General features: G+C 44.9%; 1 pseudogene; it reads left to right on the top strand.

The window, feature by feature from the left end:
* The window catches only part of LOC123507822, a 388,467-nt pseudogene that overhangs the window by 334,574 nt on the left and 27,321 nt on the right, over positions 1-26,572 (top strand).

Below are 26,572 nucleotides of genomic sequence, written 5' to 3' on the forward strand. Positions count from 1 at the left end.
GTGTGTGTGTGTGTGTGTGTGTGTGTGTGTGTGTGTGTGTGTGTGTGTGTGTGTGTGTGTGTGTGTGTGTGTGTGTGTGTGTGTGTGTGTGTGTGTGTGTGTGTGTGTGTGTGTGTGTGTGTGTGTGTGTGTGTGTGTGTGTGTGTGTGTGTGTGTGTGTGTGTGTGTGTGTGTGTGTGTGTGTGTGTGTGTGTGTGTATGCACGCTCGTGTCCATGTGTTAGGGGCTGCCTGAGCGGGTCATAACAGCCATATGAACCATTAACTCACGTGACGCCTCTGCCCGGCCCGCCAGAGCTGGGAGTCCCCCGCAGTACAACTTTACGACGGTGGAGAGCTCGGAGAGTGGCCGCGGCGGCGTGGAGAGCGAAGGTGTTTGGACGGTGAGCCTGGACGACCTGGAGCCCCACACGGACTACCAGGTGGTGGTGCAAGCGTTCAACACAGAGGGCGCCGGCCCGCTCAGCCCCCGGCAGCAGTCACCACTAGGGAAGACGGTGAGTGTCGGTTCCTCCCCTTCACTCCCTCCCTCCTCATGTGATGAGTCTGGCCACACTGGAGCAGAGGCAGGGATGAACTTGTCTTACTCAGGAGTGTGTCTCGTCCCGCAGCTCCCGGAGGGTCGCCCCTTAACCTGCACTGCACCGGCCTGTCCTGGAACCAAGTTCAGGTGACGTGGGACCCACCCGAGACCCGCCTGCACCACGGCACGCTGCGGGGCTACAGGTGAGGCACGCTGAGCAAAGGTGGAGGCGGCGAGGCATCAGTGTCAGGGTGGTGATGGGAGAGAAGAGGTGCTGGGAGGGGGATGTGGGGAGGGTGACAGTGAGGAGGGCGCAGGTGTGGGGTGAGTGCAGGTGAATGAGGGTAACAGGTGTGTGTGGCGAGGCAGGCCGTTCATCACGTCTCCACGCGCTGCAAGACTGGCCGGAAGCTGCGTGATGGCCGCGTCGGGCTGTGTTACCGTGCGGCGCGGCAGTGGCGGCGGCGGCGGCGGCTGCAAGCCCTCGTCAGTCGGGATTAACAGGACACAAGATGAATTAATTCTCTTTAACCATATTTGTACGGACGAGAGCGTAATTTGCCAGCCATTTCATTAAAACCTGCTGCAACTCCCCTAATTACGTGTACTCATTTCCATTTTGCCGCATTTTTTGCAGACAAACTCTAAACGATGAAAAATATAAATGTGCGTGTGTGTGTGTGTGTGTGTGTGTGTGTGTGTGTGTGTGTGTGTGTGTGTGTGTGTGCAGAGTCTGGCTGGTGAAGGCCACTGCTCGTATTAGCAATTCCGTGAAGCGTTGGATTTGGCAACTAATAATGACGCGACGTCTGTGACACCTGGCTGGCTGGGGAGGTAGGTGACGGGGTGGATGAAAGTGGATGGTGGTGGGGGTAGTGGTGGCGGTGGGGTTTTGGAGAGAGAGAGAGAGAGAGAGAGAGAGAGAGAGAGAGAGAGAGAGAGAGAGAGAGAGAGAGAGAGAGAGAGAGAGAGAGAGAGAGAGAGAGAGAGAGAGAGAGAGAGAGTGGGACAAGTTGGGTGAAATGGAGCAAGAGGGAATTCATGAGATTGAAATGTAAATGGACGTGAAGCGCGAATAGAAACTGACTTGAAGGGCTGCGCTGCTGTGTGTGCCTCGTCTCACTATATCAATTTTCCTTTTTGTTAGGAAGTATCTTTTTTCTCATTCCTTCCTTCATTTTTAGTGTCAGTAATTGCCCAGATGGACTTTTTTTTTACTTCCTGTTCGTCTCACTTATCTCTCTACCGCTTTTAATTTTTTTTTTTAGTTTTTTTTCTATTTTCCCTCACCCTGTCTTGTGTATGTCTCATGTTCTCCCAGATGGACCATTTTCTTTTTTCTTCCTGTTCGTCTCATTTATCTTTCTACAACTTTTAATTTTTCGTTCTTTCAATTTTCCACCATTTAGCATTTCTTGCCTCTGTCCCATCTTCTTCCATATAGACCCTCATTTTTTTTGTTAGTTTCATTCATCTTTCCACTGTTGTTCATTTATCTTTCTGCCGTTTATCATTTTCATTCTCCTTTCATTAACCCCTTCAGTACCATGACGTTTTTCATATTCATTCTACTTACTATTTGGTGATTTTGTACAGCCTCAGAAATTTATGTGGGAATTAGAATAGTGAGGACTGTAGCCATTAATTCTCTAACCTCCATAGACCCTTCCTAACGTCAATAAAATGGTTTAATCGTACACAAATCTCAAGGTCAAAATGTGTCCCAGTACTGACGTGGTTAATGTATATTCTCTCAATCATCCTCTCTTGTCTCTTATTTTATCTTATCGCTTTCCTAACTTACGTACCTTCACTCAAATTGTCAGAAATAAGATAAAAGATAAAACAAAACATAAATCAGGAAGAAATAAAAGGAGAGTACATAACATCGACAGCGAAACTAAAGAAGAACAAAAACACTGGAGAGAAAGAAAAGAAGTGAGAATATTGAATAACGAACGAAGGGAGAAAAGAATAAAAATGAAAAAAATAACAAAAAAAATGACACCTTCCACTTTATACATGAACGGAACGCGATATTCAGAACACAAACCAGAGAGAGAGAGAGAGAGAGAGAGAGAGAGAGAGAGAGAGAGAGAGAGAGAGAGAGAGAGAGAGAGAGAGAGAGAGATACGGTAAGGTTATTAAAAAATGAGAAAAGAAGACAATGATAATGAGAACAATACGAAAAAAGAAGAAAACGAAGAAGGAAGATGAAGACTCACACAAAACAAACGAATAAACATACAAACAAACAAACAAACATAAAAAACAAGAGTAAACAAATTAGAAGAGAGAGAGAGAGAGAGAGAGAGAGAGAGAGAGAGAGAGAGAGAGAGAGAGAGTGATACATTATGGGATGAGTGTGAACGATTTTGGAAACATTTTGTAGATTTAGGTGTGGATATGACAGAACGGAGTGTGTGTGTGTGTGTGTGTGTGTGTGTGTGTGACGGTCACCAGGGACATTGTATAAAGCCACAAAATAGATGAGATTTAGATAAGAATCACCTGAATTCTCTCTCTCTCTCTCTCTCTCTCTCTCTCTCTCTCTCTTTGCAGTAATGGAGGTGAAAGAAATTTAGTTTTGTTTTTATTTAGGTTGATGGGGAAAAAAATCACATTGTAGCGAGTGTTTCCCTGGAGATCCATCGCAGAACAATAAAAAAAATTCCACCTTTTTTTCCCTTCATCTTTTATTTCATGTATTTTTTGTTCGTGTCTAATATTGTTGTTGTTGTTGTTGTTGTTGTTGTTGTTGTATTTTATCATGATCACATTTTGTTTTTTCTTATTTTCGTAACAATTTTTTATGTAGTTTCGATTCTATTTATTTATTTTTTCTTATTTATTATTCGTTATCCGCAATTTAGTCCACATTCTTCTCTCATTTCGCTTCCTTCTGTTATTTCTTTTACCTTTTTTTCTTTTCTTCATTTTGTCATCCTTCAACGTTATGTCACTCAATTTTCTTCTTTATGCACTTTGTTATCGTACGTTATAGCATTCCACTTTATCATTCCGTATTCTTTTTGTTATCTTTCTACATGCGTCTATAATTCCACATCTTTTTTATTTTTGTCATCATATCAACCTTCATCATTCCACCTTGTCTTGTTCATTCATTGTCATTGTCTTCATTCCGTTTCGTCTTCTCATTCCACATAATTTTATCATCCCTTTCCTTTTGTCATCCTTCTTTTCCTTTGCTTCTTTCTCATCTTTCTCCTATCATTCCCCAAGCTCCACTTATTTGCTTTAATCCACTTCATTCTCTCCTGTCTATTTATAACATTTCACTCTGTCATTCCACTTCCTTTTGTCATTCTTTATCGTATCATTCACTTAGTTGCATTTCCTCTTATTCCACCTTGTCTATCTTGTTATTCCTATTTCTCTCGTTACTCCAGTTTCTCTTGTCATTCCTCTTCGCTTTGTCATTCTTCATCGTATTCTTTTAGTTCCATTTCCTCTTATTCCACCTCATCTTTCTCTTGATTCCTATTTTTCCTGTTACTCCACTTTCCCTTGTCATTCCCTCCGCCATTCCACTCTGCAGGGTCGTTCCGTCTTGCCTTTATCGGTCCTGTCCCCTCCTTGGTCCGTTCGTGCCTTTCATGTCGCCACTTCGCCGATCCACCGTAACTTTCAGCCTCCGATCCGGGTACACAGAAGCCACGCCGCGGTCATTCCGACTGTCATAAAAGTTTCCTCATTAAATTTAGTCCAAGGCTCTCGAGGAAAGACGCTCTGTTGCGGTCACGTGCTCACCAAGACGGTCTTCTTTCTCTCGTCTTGTTGTCCTGTTTCGTCAATGGAGTGGTGGCGGTGGTCGTGGTGGTGGTGGTGGATAAAGATTTCTGGTGGTGTTGGTACAGAGTGTTGTGGTTGTAGTGGATAAGGAACTTTGGTGGTGGTGGTATGGAATGTGGTGGTAGTAGAAATAGATGTATTAATTGTTGTAGTAACTTCTAATCTGCAGTAGAAATTTACAAGTGGATAGATTCATCCGCCTCGTGGTGTCCCTTTTTTTTTTTCTTTTACGGTAAGGCCTATAACGCCTGTAGGCACACTTGAACAGTGTATGGGAAGCGCTGTTCAGGCAATTTTGTTTATAGTGGTACCCATATTAGGGCCCATATCACCGCCCAAGCTCATCTCGAGTGTAACCACCTAGAATCTGGGTATCATGGTGATATGTAAGTAACTCTAAACCACTCGACAAATGGCAAAGTGTTTTAAGGCTGTACGTGGTGGGATTCGAACCAACGCGTGGACATCTGCCCGATCCCACGCTCACCACCGTATCCACTATGCCACCGCCTCCCTTGTTGAGTTATACCAGAACCTCGTCCTTTCCATGGCTACCTTCCTTCACGTGACAGGCGATAACCGGCCACTTGGCGTGCTCCCCCAGGCTGGAGTACGAGCGCTGGGACGGCTGGAGTGAGGCTTCGCGCAAGACGCAGACCAGGACGCTGACGGAGGTGCTGACGGGGCTGGAGGCAGCGACCAATTACAGCGTGAGGGTGCGGGCCTTCACCGGGGCGGGAGACGGGCCCTGGTCCGTAGCAACGCTGTGCACCACGGAGGAAGATGGTAGGTGGGCGGGGCAGATGGAGGGAAGGTATTGTCGGGAATCAGTCAGGGACTCATGAAGGCAAGTTTATTCGGGGATTTTCATGGTTGTGCTGAGAAGTCTCGCCATAGTTCCAGGACGTCCACTCAGCGTGAGGGGCGTGGTGTCGGGCGCCGGAGCCTTCATTGTGTCGTGGGCGGCACCGGCGAGACCCGGAGGTCGCATCGTGTCCTACACCGTCAAGTGGCGCGTGGTGGAGACGCGGCTGGGCGGCGGGCACGGGCGTGAAGGCACCACCACGGTGGCGGGCACGGTCACCTGGGTGCAGGTAAGCCAGGGGACAGGCGGCCCGTGGGGTCCTGGCATGCTGAGGGGAAAGTTAACACGTCCCAGTAGGAAGGCAAGGCGTGACGCCTCTCCTCTCCCTTGCAGGTGGACAACGTGCTGGGCAGCCTGGTGGAGGTGGAGGTGTTGGCGGCCACCAGGGTGGGAGAGGGTCCCTCCGGCACAGCGCGCGTCACCCTCACCAACACTGTGGCGGCGGCAATCTACTCCACCGCCTCCACCATCAGGGCGGAGCGGGGCCGTGACGTGACGCTGCCATGTGGCCACGTGGGCCAGCCGCGACCTCAGCTGGTGTGGACCTACCAGGGGCGTCAGGTGAGCGGCGAGGGGCGCCTGGTGAAGGGTGACGGCGGCCTGGTGGTGCAGGAGGCGCAGCGCCAGGACTCAGGCAACTACACGTGCACGGTGACCAACAAGCACGGCTATGACCACATCACGCACGCCCTCACAGTGCTCGGTGAGTCCCACACTGTTCCCGCCTGTCAGTGAGTAATGCACCGCCATCACACCCCTGGCCATCCCTCAAACAACCACCCCTCATTCTCTCTCCCTCCCCTGCCAGTGCCGCCCTCCGCGCCGCTGGTGCTGGCGTCCTCGTCGTCCGAGCGCAGCGTGAAAGTGCAGTGGAAGCAAGGCGATACAGGCGGCGCGCCCATCACGGCCTTCACGCTCTACTACCGCAAGGACCACGGCGCCTGGACCCAGATCAACGTGCATCGCCACGCCCATGACCACGTGCTGCAGGTGTGCGCCGCTAACCACCCCCTTCCAACACACACACACACACACACACACACACACACACACACACACACACACACACACACACACACACACACACACACACACACACACACACACACACACACACACACACACACACACACACACACACACACACACACACACACACACACACACACACACACACACACACAGGCACACACACACACACACACACACACACACACACACACACACACACACACACATGTATTACATACAATTACTTGAAAGTAGGCTGCAAACACGCAAGCACATAGACACACACACACACGGCCCGGTAGCTCAGTGGTTAGAGCGCTGGCTTCACAAGCCAGATGACCGGGGTTCGATTCCCCGGCCGGGTGGAGATATTTGGGTGTGTGTCCTTTCACGTGTAGCCCCTGTTCACCTAGCAGTGAGTAGGTACGGGATGTAAATCGAGGAGTTGTGACCTTGTTGTCCCGGTGTGTGGTGTGTGCCTGGTCTCAGGCCTATCCGAAGATCGGAAACAATGAGCTCTGAGCTCGTTCCGTAGGGTAACGTCTGGCTGTCTCGTCAGAGATTGCAGCAGATCAAACAGTGAATTACACTCTCTCTCTCTCTCTCTCTCTCTCTCTCTCTCTCTCACACACACACACACACACACAGGGAATGATGCACACAGGTCGTTTCTCTTCCATAAAGTTATTTGCAAACTCATAATCTGTGGGAACGCAGGTAATTAGGGCTATTTTTTCACCGTGTCCGTTTGGGAGGGCGGCTGGTGGACCTCCCGCCGGCCAGCCCCTCCACCCTGACCCTCCACCAGTACCCCCCAGACCCTCAGCACACGCAGCCTTTGAGCTTCATAGAGAGGCTTTCAGTCCTCTCTATAAATAATGCACTTTGATGTTTCCTTCATGTGATATCTAGACGTCAGGAGGAAGAAGAGGAGGAGGAGGAGGAGGAGGAGGAGGAGGAGGAGGACGATGAGGAGGAAAGTTAGCTAAAAAAAAATCTCTTTTCTCTCTTTTCTCGTTTCTCTTTCATATCGGCTTTTAATATCGTGAAGTCAGCGTTGCCAAGAGTGGATGAGGTGACGGATGACTGGAGAGACACGACAGGGAGGGAGGGGCGGGGGAGGGAGACGGAAGATGGACGGGAAGGAGATGGAAAGGGAAGGAAGGGGACGGGTGGAGGAAAAGTAGAGAAGGAAGATAAAAAGGAGATAGAAATGACCGGAAAGGGAAGGATGTCATGAGGATGTCGGCTGAGTAGGATGTGTAGAGAGAGAGAGAGAGAGAGAGAGAGAGAGAGAGAGAGAGAGAGAGAGAGAGAGAGAGAGAGAGAGAGAGAGAGAGAGAGAGAGAGAGAGAGATGTGGACACACTATATTAAGAAAACTCCTAAGAAAAGTGCTGAAAAGGAAGAGAGAGAGAGAGAGAGAGAGAGAGAGAGAGAGAGAGAGAGAGTGTGTGTGAGAGACCCAAATGAAATACGCGTAAGCGAATGTTATGTACAGATGTCAAACACACACACGCACACACACACACACACACACAGCTCAGTGGTTAGAGCGCTGGCACACAGCCAGAGGGTTCGATTCCCCGGCCGGGTGGAGATATTTGGGTGTGTCTCCTTTCACGTGTAGCCCCTGTTCACCTAGCAGTGAGTAGGTACGGGATGTAAATCGAGGAGTTGTGATCTTGTTGTCCCAGTGTGTGGTGTGTACCTGGTCTCAGGCCTATCCCAAGATCGGAAATAATGAGCTCTGAGCTCGTTCCGTAGGGTAACATCTGGCTGTCTCGTTAGAGACTGCAGCAGATCAAACAGTGTAACACACACACACACACACACACACACACACGCATACACATGAGAGAGAGAGAGAGAGAGAGAGAGAATGAATAGATAGAAAAAAAAAGAAAACAAAAAATACATGGAAGATTAAACCGGTGTATACGAGAGAGAGAGAGAGAGAGAGAGAGAGAGAGAGAGAGAGAGAGGTAAATAGAGCACGGGTAATATTAGCCTCCAAAAAAGGGACTCGGATAGGGACACAAACAGCTGGCAAATTAAACACGTCAGCTGGTGATGGATGGCAGGAGGGACGGCCGATCGAAAATGACAACCCAGAAAAGAATTACTCAGAAAATGGATTAAAAAGAGAAAAATAAAACAGGAAAGGAGGAAAATTAGATAAAGGAGCAAGATAAAGTTAGAAATGGATTAAAAAAAAGAATATAAGACAAGAAAAGAAAGGAAAATTAGGTAAAGGAGTTGGAGGAAGTTAGAAATAAGTAAAAGAAATGGAATCACTCAAATGAAAGGATTAGACAATGGAAAATAACGCAGGAAAAGGAAAAAAAAAATGATACAGGAGTAGGAGAAAGATAGAAATTATAAAGTAAAGGAATCAATAAGGAAGAGAAAAAGTAAATAGAGGAGTAAAAAGAAAGTTAGAAATTATTAAAACAAATGAATCCATAAAAAAAATGAAAATGTGGGAAAATAAGGCAGGAATGTTAGAAATTGATAAAAGAAAGGAGTTGCTCAAAATAAAGGAAAATTAGATAAAGGTGTAGGAGAATGTTAGAAATTGATAAAAGAAAGGAGTCGCTCAAAATAAAGGACAAAAATAAAAGAAAATAAGACAGGAAAAGGAAGGAAAATTAGATAAAGAAGTAGGAGAAAGATAAAAATGGTTGAAAAAGGAGAAGAAAATAGTAAATAGAGGAGTGAGAGAAACTTAGAAATGGTTGAAAAGAACGAATCACTCAAAATAAGGTTAAGAATAAGGAAAAATAAGGTAGGAAAAAATAAATAAAGGAGCAAGAAAGTTAGATAAGATTAAAAGAAAGGAGTAAGTCAAAAAGAAAAAAAGAAATAAATAGAAAAGTAAGAGAAAGTTAGAAATGGCTGAAAGAAATTGGGTGAAAAGTAGATAAAAAGCAAGAAAATGTAAAATAAAAGAGAGGAAAGGTTAAAATAATAAAAAAAAGATATAAAAGAAAATTGGAAAATGTAAAAAAGAGAAGCCATGTTGAAAAAAATCTTGAAAAAATAAATAAACTTGAGAAAGTAAAAAGATACATTGAAACTTTAATAAAAAAAGATGAAAACAAGTAAAAATTCACAAAAAATAAAGATAAAAAGAAAAGTGAAAAAAATATAAACAGATTATAAGGTAAAATAAAGTGTAAATAGATAACACACACACACACACACACACACACACACACACACACACACACACACACACACACACACACACACAGACAGAGAGAGAGAGAGAGAGAGAGAGAGAGAGAGAGAGAGAGAGTTGTGATGGATTTGAATGAACTAATTCGCTCACTTATGAATAAAAAATGATGAAAAAATATATAAAAAAACGTTTTTATGCCGAAAATGTTTTGAAAAATGTGTTTCCCAGAGAGAGAGAGAGAGAGAGAGAGAGAGAGAGAGAGATGAAATTAAACGAGGTGAATGTTGAGGATCAGTTTCTTTCCTCTCTCTCTCTCTCTCTCTCTCTCTCTCTCTCTCTCTCTCTCTCTCTCTCTCTCTCATATAGCTTTTACCTTCTCTTCTTACAGTTTCCTCCTCCTCCTCCTCCTCTTCCTCCTCCTCCTCCTTCTCCTCCTCCTCCTCCTCCTCCTCCTCCTCCTCCTCCTCCTCCTCCTCCTACACTTTTTCCTCCCTGTCCTCCTCTCGTGTCCTTTTTACGTCGGCGAGTGTTTCATGTGAGCGTAATGACTGTGTGCACGCCTGCCAGAGAGAGAGAGAGAGAGAGAGAGAGAGAGAGAGAGAGAGAGAGAGAGTTCATAGCAGTAGTTTCTGTTCCACGTAAGTTAAAGTTTACTGTCACTTTGCTGTGCGGATAGAGAGACGGACAGACAGACAGACAGACGGACAGACAGACAGACAGACAGACAGACACACAGACAGACAGGAAGATAGACAGATAGAGATTTGCAAGATAAAAAATAAACAGGCATATAGACAGACAGAGAGAGAGAGAGAGAGAGAGAGAGAGAGAGAGAGAGAGAGAGAGAGAGAGAGAGAGAGAGAGAGAGAGAGAGAGAGAGAGAGAGAGAGAGAGAGACGTAGAGATGATTAGAAAGTTGCACAGATAGACAAGCAGGTGGACAGAAAAGTATGAACCTTGAAATTTAAGGCTAATATGCATCATGTCTCCCCCTCTCTCTCTCTCTCTCTCTCTCTCTCTCTCTCTCTCTCTCTCTCTCTCTCTCTCTCTCTATCTATCTATCTATCTATCTATCTATCTATTTATCTATCTCTCTCTCTATCTATTCTCTATCTATCTATCTATCTATCTATCTATCTATCTATCTATCTATCTATCTATCTATCTATCTATCTATCTATCTATCTATCTATCTATCTATCTATCTATCTACCTGTCCACCCCAGCAACCCATCACTCACCACGCCTTTGTCTGGTTGTCGTGCAGGGTCTGGAGTGCGGCTCGCGGTATCATGTGTACGTGGTGGCGCACAACACGGTGGGTTCGAGCCCCGCCAGCACGACGGCCGTGGTGAGGACTCTGGGAGGCGCCCCGCAACCGCCGCCCTCCCTGCAGTTCCTCACGCCCAACTCCTCCAGCGTGACGGTGTTCCCTCGGGCGTGGGTGGCGCGAGGCTGCCCCATCACCCACATGGTGCTGGAGTACAGGCAGGACGACGACCCTCACTGGGTGCAGGGTGGGTACTGGAGGACACTTCGCCACACTTCATGTCTTCATCTTCTGCCTTTACAGTCACCCTCACCGCCACGCATCACTCCTTGCCTCTCCATCTTCACTCTCTCAAGCTTCAACCCTTTCATTGCTCCCTGACACGTCTTTCCTTCATTACTAACGACTTGAAGACATCGTTTCTCATTCTAAAGCCTTCAAACATCACATCAACTAGCCACGTGTCACTTTTCTCCTCTCCACCTTCACTCTCTCAAATATCAACTTTTTCATTGCTTCCTGACACGTTTTTCCTTCATTACTAACGATTTGAAGACATATTTTCTTATTCTACAGCCTTTTCTAAACATCACACCGGCTAGCCACGTGTCACTTTTCTCGCCTCGCCTCTCCAAGTCCACTTCTGCAGACTTTAACCCGTTCATGTGCTTCTCTCTTTGCACTTTTGAAATAACAGGAAAAGGAGATAAAATTTTAATAGTGTCTGGAAATTAAGCTAAAGTTACTTCCATGATACCCTTCCACTGAACTCTTCCATACATTCATTCTTCTACCAATCATCTCTTTTCGTGACTTCATTTTTCTTCATACTGTTTTTCGCTTTACACACTTTCCCTTAACTAACTCTTTTTCTCTCCGCTTTTTCCCTCTTGATTTGATTTTTCCTTTGTTTTCACCTGACACTTTTCCCTCTAATTCCTTCATCTCAGTTTTTCCCTCTCCATCTCACTCTTCTATTGCTCCTCGCTTGACATTCTTTCCCCTGATTATCTCCCTCCTCTCAAATCTTTTCCTCTTTATCATATTTCTCTGTTGTTCGTTGTCTAACATTATTTTATTTTCTTTCCAATCTGAGGATTTCACAACTGAGCTCAAGAACATACAGTATATCAACGCCCTCCTCTCATTCTTTCACTTTCCACCTATTTGTTTTTGCATTGCTCTTCGTGTGACGTTCTTTTGATTATTCTTGATCTAACATTTCGTGGCCAAACTGTGTCTTTTTTCTACAGTATAACACTTCACAACTGAATTCAGGAACATTGGATTAATTAACCTGTTCTTTCCTTTTCCACGTATTTTTTTCCAATGTTCTTCGTGTGATTTTCTGTTGATTATTCTTGATCTAATATTTCGAGCCCAAACTGTATCTTTTCCTGCTATATAACACTTTACAACTGTACTCAGGAACTTGGGCTCACTTTCCCTGCTCTCATTCTTTTACTTTCCACGTATTTTATTCCATTTTTCTTCCTGTGACATTCCGTTCATTGTTCTTAACCCCTTGAGTACTATGACGTGTTTTCAGATTAATTCTTCTTACTATATGGTGACTTTATGCAGATTCAGAAACATATGTTGGGGATTAGAATAGTAAAGACTCTGGCTATTAAACTTTTGACCTCCATAGACCCTTCCTAATGCAAATAAAATCATCTAATCACACCTACAAAATCAAGGTAAAAATGCGTCTTAGTACTGAAGAGGATAATCTATAGTGTACTGTAATTGTCCCTTTCCTGCAGTACACCACCAAGTTCAGCAACGTTATCAATAATTTCCTGTCAGTCTTTCACCCTCCATTAAATTATATGACATTCCTTCTTTCTTCCTGTTTTTCTCTCAAGTAGTACGGAACATCAGACAGCCAAGGGAAGGTGTAGGAAGCCGTTAAACCTACACGTGGCAGTCCCAGCGTGGAATATACCTACTGTCCTGTCTCCACCTATCATTCCCTATTCATAGATGTATCCAATCATCTTTTCAAAGCTCTCTCTATTGACTCACCACTAACAACTTGATTGCTCTATTTGGTCACGTCCGCCCCACTCTTTTATCAATCCATTTTTTTTTCTAGTAAGCTTTGAGTGTGAGAGATTTAAGGCTAATATACATTTTTCTCTCTCTCTCTCTCTCTCTCTCAGTAAAGGAAAAAACCTCACTAATTTATCACTTACCAGAAATTAAAACACTGGATATCCAAAACAAAAGCAGATTCTGTTAAATAAAATGTCCCCCACGCTTCTCTCTCGGCGCTATTGAAGTCACAGGGAAGGGAAAGCATAGAGAGAGTTCCAGAGTTTACCAGTGAGGGAGGTGAAAGAGTGAGAGGACTGGCTATCTTTTGCATTAGTGATGAGGGAAGGGAGAGGAAGGCAAGGAGAGAGTGAATAAGCAGAATTGTTTGTATGTATGTGTGTGTGTGAGAGAGAGAGAGAGAGAGAGAGAGAGAGAGAGAGAGAGAGAGAGAGAGAGAGAGAGAGAGAGAGAGAGAGAGAGAGAGAGAGAGAGAGAGAGAGAGAGAGAGAGAGAGAGAGAGAGAGAGAGAGAGACAGAGAGAGAGAGTTGGATTGTGTGGAAAGTAATTTGCCACTTAATTTATTTTGGTTTATTTTTTTTCTTCTGTTTTTCTGCATTTCTTTTTTTTTTTTATTTGTATGTGTTTATTTATATGTCTTTCTCTCTCTCTCTCTCTCTCTCTCTCTCTCTCTCTCTCTCTCTCTCTCTCTCTCTCTCACCTGGCTGCCTTCACGAGGACATCTTCACTGAACCTTCAATTTTTTTCTTTCTAATTACCTGTTTTTTTTCTTCTACTTTCCTTACCTGTTTTTTTCTTTCTTTTTTTGTGGGTTTATATTTTATTTCTATTTTTTGTCTCGTAGTCTTTTTTTTTTTTTCTTTTTTCGTCATTTGTGTTGATGTTTTCTATTTTTTAAATTTTCTTATGTTGTTGTTATTGTTGTTGTTGTTGTTGTTGTTGTTGTTGTTGTTGTTGTTGTTGTTGTTGTTGTTGTTGTTGTTGTTATTGTTGTTGTTCCTTCTTTTCTTCTTCTTCTTGTGTGTGTGTGTGTGTGTGTGTGTGTGTGTGTGTGTGTGTGTGTGTGTGTGTGTGTGTCTACGTACGTGTTTTGTTTCATTTTCTTTCGTAATTTTTTTGTGATCTGCGTGATTTTTTTTCGTCATGTTTCTTTTCTCTTCTTCTTTTCACATTTAATTCTTTTCTTCCTTGTTTGTTTACTATTTTCTTGCTTCGTGGGGAAAGATTATCGAATTCATCTCATTCCCCTTTTTATCAGAGTTTCTTTTCCTCCCTCCTTCCACTTCTCCTCCCATTCGTTCCTCCTTTATTGCTTCCCTTCCTCTCCCTCCCTCCATCCATCCATCCTTTCTCCCCTCCTCAATTCCTTATCTCCCTCTCCTCCCTTTTCCTATTTCCATTTTTCCTCCCTGCACTTTTTCTCTCCCCTGTCCTATCATTCTTTCTCTCCTCTACTCTCCCCTTCCATTCCTCTCCCCTCTTTCTCTCCCTTCGTTCTTTATCCTTATTTTCTTCTTACTTTCACTATTCTTTATCTATTTCTTGTATCTTCTTTTCTATCCCTTTGATTTCCTTTTTTCTCTTCATTTCTTTCATCTCCTTGGCTTTATTTTACTCTCCATCTCTCTTTATCTCTTTCTCATCTCATTCCTGTCTATCTCTTTTACTGTTCATTCGTTTTACTTCTATTTCTCTTCCCTTTCCATTCTTTCTTCTTTTCTTTCCTTTTATTCCTTCCACATTTCTTTTAATCTGTTTCTTTATCCTATTTTGTTTCACACGTTTCTCTTTTTCTTTTACTATTTATTCTCCTATTTCTTCTCATTACTTTCACTTCTCACAGTCACCCGTTTTCCTTCATCCTCCACCCTTCTCTCTTCCCCATCTTCATCCAAACCCATTTCTCACCCATCCTCACCCACCCCATGTCGTAAACTTCACTCGTTCCCTCACTATCATCACCCATCATAACCATTTCTCTCTCTCTCCCTTCTCGTTCACCCTTCTGATACTCAAACCCATCCACACCTTACCATAAACTCCGCTCACTTTCCATCTCTCTCTGCACACACACTCATTTCTCCCAGCAGTGTCCAGCGAAGGGTCAAAGGCGCGGCGGGTGGAGGTGGGTGGACTCCTGCCATCCACCCACTACACGCTAAGAGTGACTGCAGTGTCCAGCGCAGGATCAACCACCCACTCCTACTCCTTCACCACACTCACACAATCTGGAGGTAGGAGCCGAGAGAAGGAAGGAGGGAGTGAAGGTGTGTGTGTGTGTGTGTGTGTGTGTGTGTGTGTGTGTGTGTGTGTGTGTGTGTGTGTTAATAAAACCAATGTAAACACGGAAGAAGGAAAGAAAGTCAAGTCTGGTGGAGAAGTGTATTGATTGTTGAGAGAGAGAGAGAGAGAGAGAGAGAGAGAGAGAGAGAGAGAGAGAGAGAGAGAGAGAGAGAGAGAGAGAGAGAGAGAGAGAGAGAGTTGTAGTGTGGCTGTGCGAATATTCTGTTTAAATTTTACACGCGTTTCTAACTTGTATTGTTCCTCACAAACTTCTCTTCTCATACATAACTAACCACTTGGAATGCCGAGAGTTAGAGAGAGAGAGAGAGAGAGAGAGAGAGAGAGAGAGAGAGAGAGAGAGAGAGAGAGAGAGAGAGAGAGAGAGAGAGAGAGAGAATTTTTAAAAGCTGTGTGTTGTCATGCATGTTTTTATTTGTATTATGTATTGTTTTTTATTGAAGTTGTAAAATTTTTGTTAAACTAAAACACACGAGAAAAATGCCATTGAAGAATCTGAAACACTTCAACAAAAATCTAAATTTCCATCAGAAACACACACACACACACACACACACACACACACACACACACACACACACACACACACACACACACACACACACACACACACACACACACACGTCAACTCAAGGGATTTTAATTGGTAACTATCATTGGCCGGAAGTTGTGACGTATATTTAAGCCACGCCTTTCTCAATCCCACTTCATGTCGCCTCCCCATCGCCACTTCCTTCTTGTTTCTACTCTTTTGATATTCACTCTCTCTATCACCTCCATGTAACACTCACACACTCACTCACTCATTCACTCATTCACTCATTTACTCACTCACACACACACACACACACACACACACACACACACACACACACACTATAGTAATAACAATGATGGTGCTGCTGCCGCTATATATTTCATTGAAGTTATAAAACCCTTGTTAAACTAAAACACACGAGAAAAATACCATTGAAGAATCTAAAACACTTCACCAAAAATATAAACTTCCATCAGAATCACACACACACACACACGCACACGCACACGCACACGCACACAATAGTAATAATGATGATGGGGCTGTTGCTGCTACTACTGCTACTGGTATCACTGCTACCATCACCACCACCACCACCACCACCCACTACTAACACTACTACACTTCCTCACACAATTCCTTTCCACATTTCAGTCTCCTCCTACTACAATTTGTGCATTTCAGGTGGAAAGCAGATGGAAACTCCCGAGAAACACTGAAAATTGAAGGAAATATTGACGAGTTGACATGGGGAGGAAGGGGCGGTCTGGGTGGGTGATGGTTTGGGTCCGCTGACGTTCTGATGGGCGGTCTGAACGGGTATATAGCCACTGCCTTGTGCAGAAAACACTTTGGGGTTATTTATCTAGTTTGGTGGTTAATTCAGACTTTGCTTCACTCTCTGGGTCTGGAAACACAGGGGAGTGTGGGTAAACATTCATGGACTGACCTGGGAGGAAGGCACGGCTGAGGTGTCCCTGTGGCTCATTATTTACGTATGTCATTCATTTTAAAAATCGCGAGAAGAAAAAAGATTCCCAGACTGGAATGCACTACATTTTAGACGCAACAAAGACTTTAACTAAGAACCAAAACATAATAACTTTACCGAGTGAAGTGTTTACATAGGGAAGGCCAACGACCCGCTCATATTCGTCTTTAACGGGACCACAAACACATTATAATGTCGAGAAGGAAATCACAGCCAGAATACATTATATTACATTTTCTGAATACGAAAAACTTTTGCCTTCCAGCCATATAAAGAAAACACAGATACCTCTTCGTATAAAGATTTTTGTTTGTTATTTTGACACCGTAAAAATTTTTGAATTTGAAAATCCGAATAGTTAGGCTTAATGTTATTGATATTATTACTTGGGTCATGTTTGTCATATTTTTAAAGTCATATATCAAGCACCAAAACATTTCTAGTCGTGCTAATTAAAAACCGTAAAAATAATAGTATGCCGAAAGTGTCATTTCAACGAGAAACAAAGAACACAGCCACACACGATCTTATTACAGATTTTAACTTGATTCGCATTTGCATCAATAATCGAAATACCAAAACAAAGCAAACTCCCTTAATAAAAAAGAAAAAATCGTGATATTAGGCCGAGGAAGATTTTTTACACCTTTTTTTAACTGGTTCATATCCTCTACCATCCCCTCACATTCCTCCCCTGCCTTCCACCTCCACCTCCTCCACCTAATCCAACACAGCGAGCCTTTGAACCACCTGGAAACACCTGCAAAACACTCGAATTTGCTCTAAATGGTGAGGAAATTACTACCTTGGCTGCGTTGGAGTGGTGGGTGGGTTTAGCGAGGATGGGGGGGGTCGATGGTGGGTGCTGACCGGGGTTGGGCAGGTCGGGGCGCCAAGGATACCGTGGTGTGGTGTGTTGTGGTGTTGTGTGGTATGGTGTGGTGTGTGGTGGTGATGGTGATAGTGGTGGTGTGGTGTGATTGAGCTGTGGTATGTGATGGCGTCTGGTGGGTGTGTGTGTGGTGGTGGTGGTGTGTGTGTGTGTTATGGTGGTGGTACTGTGGTGGTGGTGGTGGTGTCTAGTGTTTATGTGGTGATGGTGTCTGATGTTTATGTGTGATGGTGTGGTGATGTGGTCTTAACACTATACACCCACAAAGTAACTGCCGTGTGTGTGTGTGTGTGTGTGTGTGTGAGAGCCGCGCGAGTGGAAATCAGAGACCAGTCAGAAAGCTATATCTATAATTAGTGTTTAACTCTTAACTGCCATCTGGTGTGTGTGTGTGTGTGTGTGTGTGTGTGTGTGTGAGAGAAAGAGTAGAGGTGAAGAAGGTAAGAGAAGCATGGGGGGAGGGGATGGGGAAGAGGAAAGAGGTTGTGTGGAAAGGTAGAGGAAGAAGGCAGGCCTATGGTACACATCAGAGGCAGCTCAGCTTTAGCCAATGACAGCTGCAATAAAAGAAAAGATGACAGGTATCACTTTTTGTTATAATAATAGGGAGAAAAGCTGGTTGATCAAATTGGGTGTGGACTGTTATTTTGATAATAGGACAAAGGAGCATTATAATAGTCTTTCTCTTTTCAACACAGTAACATCGTAAAAACTCTTAATACCACACAGGCTCATAACAACACAGTGTCTCTTTTTAAAACACCTAGAAGCACTATAACAACATGGTATCGATTTTTCTAACAGGTAACATCACAGTACTTCCTTTGAAATTATCCCTAAACCTTCCTCTGCCCTACTGCACAACATATCCAGTTTTCTCTCATGTCTATTCTGTCTACCTCGCCAATGCAAGAGTTAACTAATACTCTCAGTCATTCACTCCCTCTTCTGGTAAACTCTGGAACTCCCTGCCTGCCTCTGTACTTCCTTGTTCCTATGACTTGAGCTTCTTGAACAGGGGAGTTTCAAGACATTTATCCTCTAATTTCTTACTATCGCCTTTGACTTTAGCGGGACCAGCACATCAGTGAACCATTATTTTCATATTTTTATATTTCACTGTGTCTCCCTTGGCCTGTGTCCCTCGTACATAGTAAATAACAAGAATGATATTTTCTGCTGGACTAAGACATCAGTGGACCTTTTTTTTTTTTTAATGTTTTCTGTGTTATTATGTCTTGTTTGGTCTCTGTCCCTCGTACATAAGAAATAATAAGAACGTCGAAACAAAACAATACAGTAATATTTCATAAGAACATCACAACTTAACGTAACATCATTTAACACTACAACATATATTCTACAATTCCAAGAACATCAAAGCAGAGTGTCGCTGTTACAAACCCAGAACATTATGGCCTCCCTGTTTTTGTTACTCAGAAGTGCCGCCGATGTGGAAGGGCAAGCGAACCCCTCAGTGGCTTTCCGTCAGGGTCCTTCTTCCTCTCCTGTCCTCCGTGGTCGCCCTCGCCTCCTCCCTCGCCCTCGTCTGCTACTGCGTCAGGAAAAGTAAGTGAAGTGTTGAGTGTTTGGTTAATTTATAAGAGACATCTATGACTTATTTATCTATTTATTTATCTTTATTTGTCTACTTATCTATTTACTTACTCTTGGTGAAATGAGAGTATGGTGACAGGTTAACACACACACACACACACACACACACACACACACACACACACACACACACACACACACACTTTTTTTACCTCAATGCAAAGCCATCGACCACAATTATGTTTCAGTTTCCCCTGCCCATGAAAAACGAGCGGAATGGCTACAGTAATTACTCTTCTTGCGTGTGTGTGTGTGTGTGTGTGTGTGTGTGTGTGTGTGTGTGTGTGTGTGTGTGTGTGTGTGTGTTTAGACTAATGCCTGCTATGGTCAATGAAATATCTTTCTATCTGTGTGTGTGTGTGTGTGTGTGTGTGTGTGTGTGTGTGTGTGTGTGTGTGTGTGTGTGTGTGTGTGTGTGTGTGTGTGTGTGTGTGTGTGTGTGTGTGTGTGTAGCTGTCTCAATCACCCAATCAGGAACTACTTTCAATAAAAGAAAATAAAAAAAAACACACACAAAACTCTAAACTTCGATTCATAATGTCATGTTGAATTATTAAACACTTCACAGGATTAATTAGTGTTGACTCTTGAAGGTGAATGCTGAGTTTTCCTGATAAATTGCTGATACTTTAGAGGCTTAGACGAATAGAATGGCCCTTTTAAGCATGATAGGTCAGGGAAGGTTTAGGTGCAAGTAACTCAGGTGACAGATGACTGAATTTCTGTAGGTTATATGTAGGAAATAAATGAGTTTTTATGACATTAACTGTTCAGAGAGAGAGAGAGAGAGAGAGAGAGAGAGAGAGAGAGAGAGAGAGAGAGAAAGTGTTATCTCTGAGCTCTGCATGCAAAAGAAATTACAACCTTTTTCTTCAATATTTTCAGAAGGGGAGGAAATTACTTGCTCCTTCACATGGCTTTTCTATTCTTTTTTGACATCAATTTTCAAAATGCTTTCTATTTGTCGACATGGAGATGACGGACCTACATTCTTGCTCTTGTGTGCTTAGAACACACACACACACACACACACACACACACACACACACACACACACACACGATCTTCTACTGTAAAACAATGAATAAAACAAAACACTCAAACAACCTTTTACTGCTGCATCAAAACACTACACTCACACACTCTACTAGATCCCCACCCCTCCCTCCCTACCACACACACACACACACACACACACACACACACACACACCAAGTGAAGCGTCCTTTCCACCAGGGGGCCGTGAAGGAGACGCGGAGACAGCAGTGGACGGTGTTGGACGTGGGGCGAACACAGCCGCCCGGGACAACAAGCACAACCTGGCGCAGCGAGAACAGTACTATGCCACCATCAGGAAGGCCGCGCCCCGGGACCAGCAAAGTGACCTTGTGCCCGGTACGTAAACCACCTTATATGTGTTACCTGCTTCGCTTCTGTTCCTTCACCTACTAGGACAGGTGTTATGTGTTAGCTGTTCTGTGTGTGTGTGTACGTGTAAGTGTGGCTAACCTCCGCCAGTAGTAGTATTGGTCCAGACTCCATACTAAGACGTGGCCGCTCCCTCCCTCCCCACAGAGAACGCTGAGGACATCTACCCCTACGCCACGTTCCAGCTCCCCGACCCGGCGCCCCCAGATCCAAACCACATCCCAATGTATCCGATTTACCAGACCCGCACAGAGAAGGTCCGTATTTATGCTTTACTTCAGGGTGTTCCTCTTGGTGTTCCTGACCCTTGCCCTCCTCTGTGTGTGTGTGTGTGTGTGTGTGTGTGTGTGTGTGTCTTCCTTCCCTTTCCTTCCCTATCCCGCCTGCGTGTGTGTGTGTGTGTGTGTGTGTGTGTGTGTGTGTGTGTGTGTGTGTGTGTGTGTGTGTGTGTGTGTGTGTGTGTGTGTGTGTGTGTGTGTGTGTGTGTGTGTGTGTGTGTGATTATCTCTTGTGTGTGTGTGTGTGTGTGTGTGTGTGTGTGTGTGTGTGTGTGTGTGTGTGTGTGTGTGTGATTCACCTCGGTCGTCTGCTGGTCACCCAGCCAGTCTTCCCCATTACGGAGCGGGCTCAAAGCTCATAGACCGATCTTTGGTTAGGACTGAGACCACAACACACTCCACACACCGGGAAAGTGAGGCCACAACCCCTCGAGTTACATCCCGTACCTATTTACTGCTAGGTGAACAGGGGCCACACATTAAGAGGCTTGCCCGTTTGCCTTGCCGCTTACCGGGACTCGAACCCAGCCATCTCGATTGTGAGTCGAGCGTGCTAACCACTACACTACGCGGTGTGTGTGTGTGTGTGTGTGTGTGTGTGTGTGTGTGATTCACCTCGGTCGTCTGCTGGTCACCCAGCCAGTCTTCCCCATTACGGAGCGAGCTCAGAGCTCATAGACCGATCTTCGGGTAGGACTGAGACCACAACACACTCCACACACCGGGAAAGCGAGGCCACAACCCCTCGAGTTTCATCCCGTACCTATTTACTGCTAGGTGAACAGGGGCTACACATTAAGAGGCTTGCCCATTTGCCTCGCCGCCTCCGGGATTCGAACCCGGACCCTCTCGAGTGTGAGTCGAGCGTGTGTGTGTGTGTGTGTGTGTGTGTGTGTGTGTGTATTCCTTCATTCCCTTTCCTTCCCTACCCTCGTCTGTGTGTGTGTGTGTGTTTGTTTGTGTGTGTGTGTGTGTGTGTGTGTGTGTGTGTGTGTGTGTGTGTGTGTGTGTGTGTGTGTGTGTGTGTGTGTGTGTGTGTGTGTGTTTCCTGTATACCTATTCTCATCCCTTCCTTCCTTCTCTCCTCTTCCTTGTGTATCCACTCGTTATGTATCCTCCTCCCTTCCTTCCTTCCTTCCTTCCTTCCTCCCCTTCCTTCCCTTCCTTCTCCTTTACGTGTTTTATGTTTATATTTATTTGCTTAATTCCCTTCCCTTGTTCTGTTCTTGTGTGCCTCTTCCTCCATTTCCTTCAGTTCCCCTCTGTTCCTTCCTTCTCCCTTCCCTTCTTCAGGTGTTCACTGCAAGGTAAGTCTGTGTTTCCTTGAGTGTTTTTATGTTTTTTTTCCCAGGAAGGTGACGAGAAGTGGTGGTGGTGGTTATAGTGGTGGTGGTGATGGTGGTGATGGTGGTGGTGGTGGTGGTGGTGATCTCATTGCGTGTTGTAAGGTAATGGTTTTAGTGGTGATGGTGATGGTGGTGGTGGTGGTAGTGGTGGTGTGTGGTGGTAGTGGTGATGGTGATTTTGATGGTGATGTGATGGTGATGGTGATGGTGATGTGAATGCTCCTGTTTATGCATAATCCTTCACCAATTACGATATTCACGAACATTCACGGTCACTCACGAACACTCACGAACATTCACGGACACTCATGGTCATGCACGGACACTCGCGAACATTCACGGACACTCATGGTCACGCACGGACATTCACGAACATTCACGGACATTCACGGACACTCACGGTCACACACGAACACTCACGGACACTCACAGTCACGCACGAACACTCACGGACGCTCAAAATCACTAAAGGTCACGCACGAACACTCACGGACACACACGGACACACAAACACACTCAGAGAGACACTTTAACATTCACGGACACTCACGGACATTTAGAAACACTCTCGCAATCACGGATACTCACGGACATTCATAGACACTCACAAACACTCATGAACACTCGCACACTCACGAAACACTCACGAACACTTATGGACACACACGAACTTTCACGAACACACGGACACACGAACACTACACAGACACTGACAGACATTTAGAATAACTCACGAAATCACGGACACACGGACACACGAACACTGCACAGACACTGACAGACATTTAGAATAACTCACGAAATCACGGACACACGAACACTACACAGACACTGACAGACATTTAGAATAACTCACGAAATCACGGACACGAACACTGCACAGACACTGACAGACATTTAGAAACATTCAAGAAATCACGGACACAAGGACACAGGAACACTGCACAGACACTGACAGACATTTAGAAACACTCACGCAATCACGGACACACATACACACGAATACACACGGACACACGGACAGCTACGGACACACGGACAGGGCGCAGTTCTGGAGTTCACAGGCAACGAGGGCATCTGCAGGTATTGTCCATTGAAGTCATCAGTGTCCGTGCGAGGCCATTTAGCGGTAACGAGAGGCGCTCCGGGCCCATCGAACATCCAGGCAGCATTAATGGCGCCCATCCTTCACCACCCGGGCACAGCGACCCCTCTCCGTCCTGCCGGCCCCCTCCGACCACCCCGCCATGAGCAGACCAACGGCTCCTGCTCGGATTAAAAAGAGTGAGGAGTAAGCGCCGCGTTTACTACAGGTTCATCATTACTATAGGAACCAAGATGGGGTCACTGGTTTAGCTCACGCCCCTGGTCATCACGCACGTCCCTGGGTTTTCACGCACGCCCATGAGTCCCCACGCACGTTCCCTGTGGCTTAACGTACATTCCTTGGGTTTCTGCTATGCCCAGGGATCTTGAAACACGCCCCCTGGTACCCAAACACGCCCCTGGGTCCTCACACACGCCTTCATGTCCCTGCACTTAACCCTGGGTTTGTATTCACACCCTGGAGTCTTAAATCACGACTTTGGGTATTCATGGTCGTCCCTGGGTCTCTCTGCACGCCTCTCGGTCCCCATGCAGTTCCTCGGGTCCTCACACACACACCCCTGGTACCCTAGCACGCCTCGGTCCCCAAGCCATGACAGAGCGGGTGGTGAATTAAAAGAGAGATGAGCGGCGCTTCCCAGCCAGCCAGGCCAGCATTACCGTGTGAATCAGGGCTGCAGGTCACTAGTTCACCTCACGCACAGGCCATTCTCCTGTCTCCCCCCCCCTTTCCCCTCCCTCACCTACCACGCCGCCATGACAGAACGACTGGTGAATTAGTGCGGGAGAAGACACATGAGGGCGCCCTTTGTGCAGCACGCTTGCCGCCACCGCCACTGCCGCCGCCACCGCTGCCGCCGCCGCTTCGTGCCTCGTTTTTGTTTAGGCGAGGCTGGCACGTTTATTTGCACACGTTTTAACAGCTGACTTCTCGATGAATAATTTGGTTCAGCGTCCATCAGACAGGTTAATGAAAAATGGGATTAGCATACGATTCAAATATGTCCATTTGCATATTTGTGAAACCCACCGAAGCGGCACTCAGAGGGTGTGGGCTGCGGGTGCCGGGCTGTGGGTGTGTGGGCGTGTGGCGGGCAAGCGTGGGACGAATGAGGCGCGACAAGCGGGTCCGTGACATGGCAGCGTGACATGACGTGACAGTGACGTGTTTGGTGCGTTTAGATTGAGCAGGGACGGAGTGAGTGACGGGAATGATACAGCTCTCTCTCTCTCTCTCTCTCTCTCTCTCTCTCTCTCTCTCTCTCTCTCTCTCTCTCTCTCTCTCTCTCTCTCTCTCTCTCTCTCTCTCTCTCTCTCTCTCTCTCTCTCTCTCTCTCTCTCTCTCTCTCTCTCTCTCTCTCTCTCTCTCTCTCTCTCCTGTCGTTATGGAAAGGAAATGCAACTTGAAATGTATCAGTAAGGACAGAAAGCTCTCTCATTTTAGCGACCAAATCTGGGCTGCGTTTCATGTTTTCCACTGAAGCCTGTTAAACTAATCTTAGAATCCTGAAAGCGCTCTTGAAAATTCTAATAACTTCCACTGGTGCCTGTTGGATAATCACTACAATCTTGAAAACACTCGGGAGAAATTCTGCTACCTTCCACATGAGCCTGTAAACCCATTCACTACTGCGACACATTTTTACCTTGAGATTTGAATATGATTAAGACCATTTTAGTGACATTACGAAGGGTCTATGGGGTAAAAGATTAATAGCCAGAGTCTTCACTATTTTATTCCTCCACATAAGTTTCTGAAGCTGTATAAAATCATCACATAGTAAGCAGAATGAATATGCAAACATGGAAACACGTTATGGTACTGAAGGGGTTAAGTTTTCAAGGGTATCTTTTCAAGCGTCAAATGATAATTCAACAGATTTAAGTGGAAGGTACTAAGACTTTCACTAATTAACTCAAAAGGCTCTCGTGAACGTTATAAAGATTTTCAAGGATATACGCAAAAAATTCTAGTACAGTTTAACGCTTTGATTGCCTCTTGGTACGCCTTTCCCTCATTACCAATCACTCTGGGACATCTTTACTCATTCCGCAACCACATCCAACCTTTAAGCTGGGAAACTTTCTTCTAAATTGCTTCTGATGCTTCTAATTCTTTCGTGTCGCAGTGAAATGGGGAAAAAAATAACTCATGACAACCTAAAAACAAAACTTTAAACCATCGCTTTTTGGAACCTTTGATAACAGTCTGTAGAAGAGAACGAGGGTTTTTTAATTAGGTATATGAGACAAATACATGCATCAAAGTAGTAGATATTTGTGGCTTTGTGTGGGTGCAGGTTGTCGTGGAGCGAATTGAACGTGGATGAAGCTCAAACATCAATCTTTGCCACTCCTTTCTTTTTTATTCGATTTTATCTTTCACTGGAGAGAGAGAGAGAGAGAGAGAGAGAGAGAGAGAGAGAGAGAGAGAGAGAGAGAGAGAGAGAGAGAGAGAGACATACAGACAGACAGACAGACAGACATAAAAAGGTGCAAACTGAAGCAAAAACCAACACACAGACAAAAGAAACAGTAAGAAAGACCGCAGAAAGAAAAGCAAGAGACAAACAGATAGACAGACAAAACAGACAAAATACTGTAACAGACAAGAACAGACAGACACACACACACACACACACACACACACACACACACACACACACACACACACACACACACACACACACACACACACACACACACACACACACACACACACACACACACACACACACACACACACACACACACACCACCCATTAATTTCTCACCAGTAATTCCTTAGTCTTGCCCATCCGTCACTCTGCGCCATAGAAGTTCAGGTAGTGGTTGGGAACTCCTTCAGTGCCGCCTGCAGGTGTCTGTCAACCCCGGCCAGGCCATCACACGCTGTAATGGTCAACTTAACCCTTTCACTGCGATATGTAAAACTTCAAGGCATTAAAAACAATAAATGATATCTTTAAAAGTACCGACAAGAGAGAGAAAGGGATGGAAAAGATAGATTTTGCAATTTCTAGTTATAGTCTGCTCTAAAGAGATCAACTTAATCCTTTCTCTGCGATATGCAAAACTTCATCGCACTAAAAATATTAAATGATATCTTTATAATCCCCTACAAGAGAGAAAAGGGATGAAAAAGATAGATTTTACAATTTCTAGCTATACTCTCTCTACTCTAAAGAGGCTCCAGGGTCTCGGTTTGAATGGTGTCCCAGGGAATGCGTGGTTGTCAGATCTTGAGGAAAATCGTGAGGTATCCATGTAATAAGTGAGCTGATCTGCAGAAAACAAGTATTATTCACAAAAGCAATTACGTTATCAATAAGCTACAATATGTTATAAATC

The sequence above is a fragment of the Portunus trituberculatus genome, chromosome 23, assembly GCF_017591435.1.
Source record: "Portunus trituberculatus isolate SZX2019 chromosome 23, ASM1759143v1, whole genome shotgun sequence".
NCBI lineage: Eukaryota > Metazoa > Arthropoda > Malacostraca > Decapoda > Portunidae > Portunus > Portunus trituberculatus.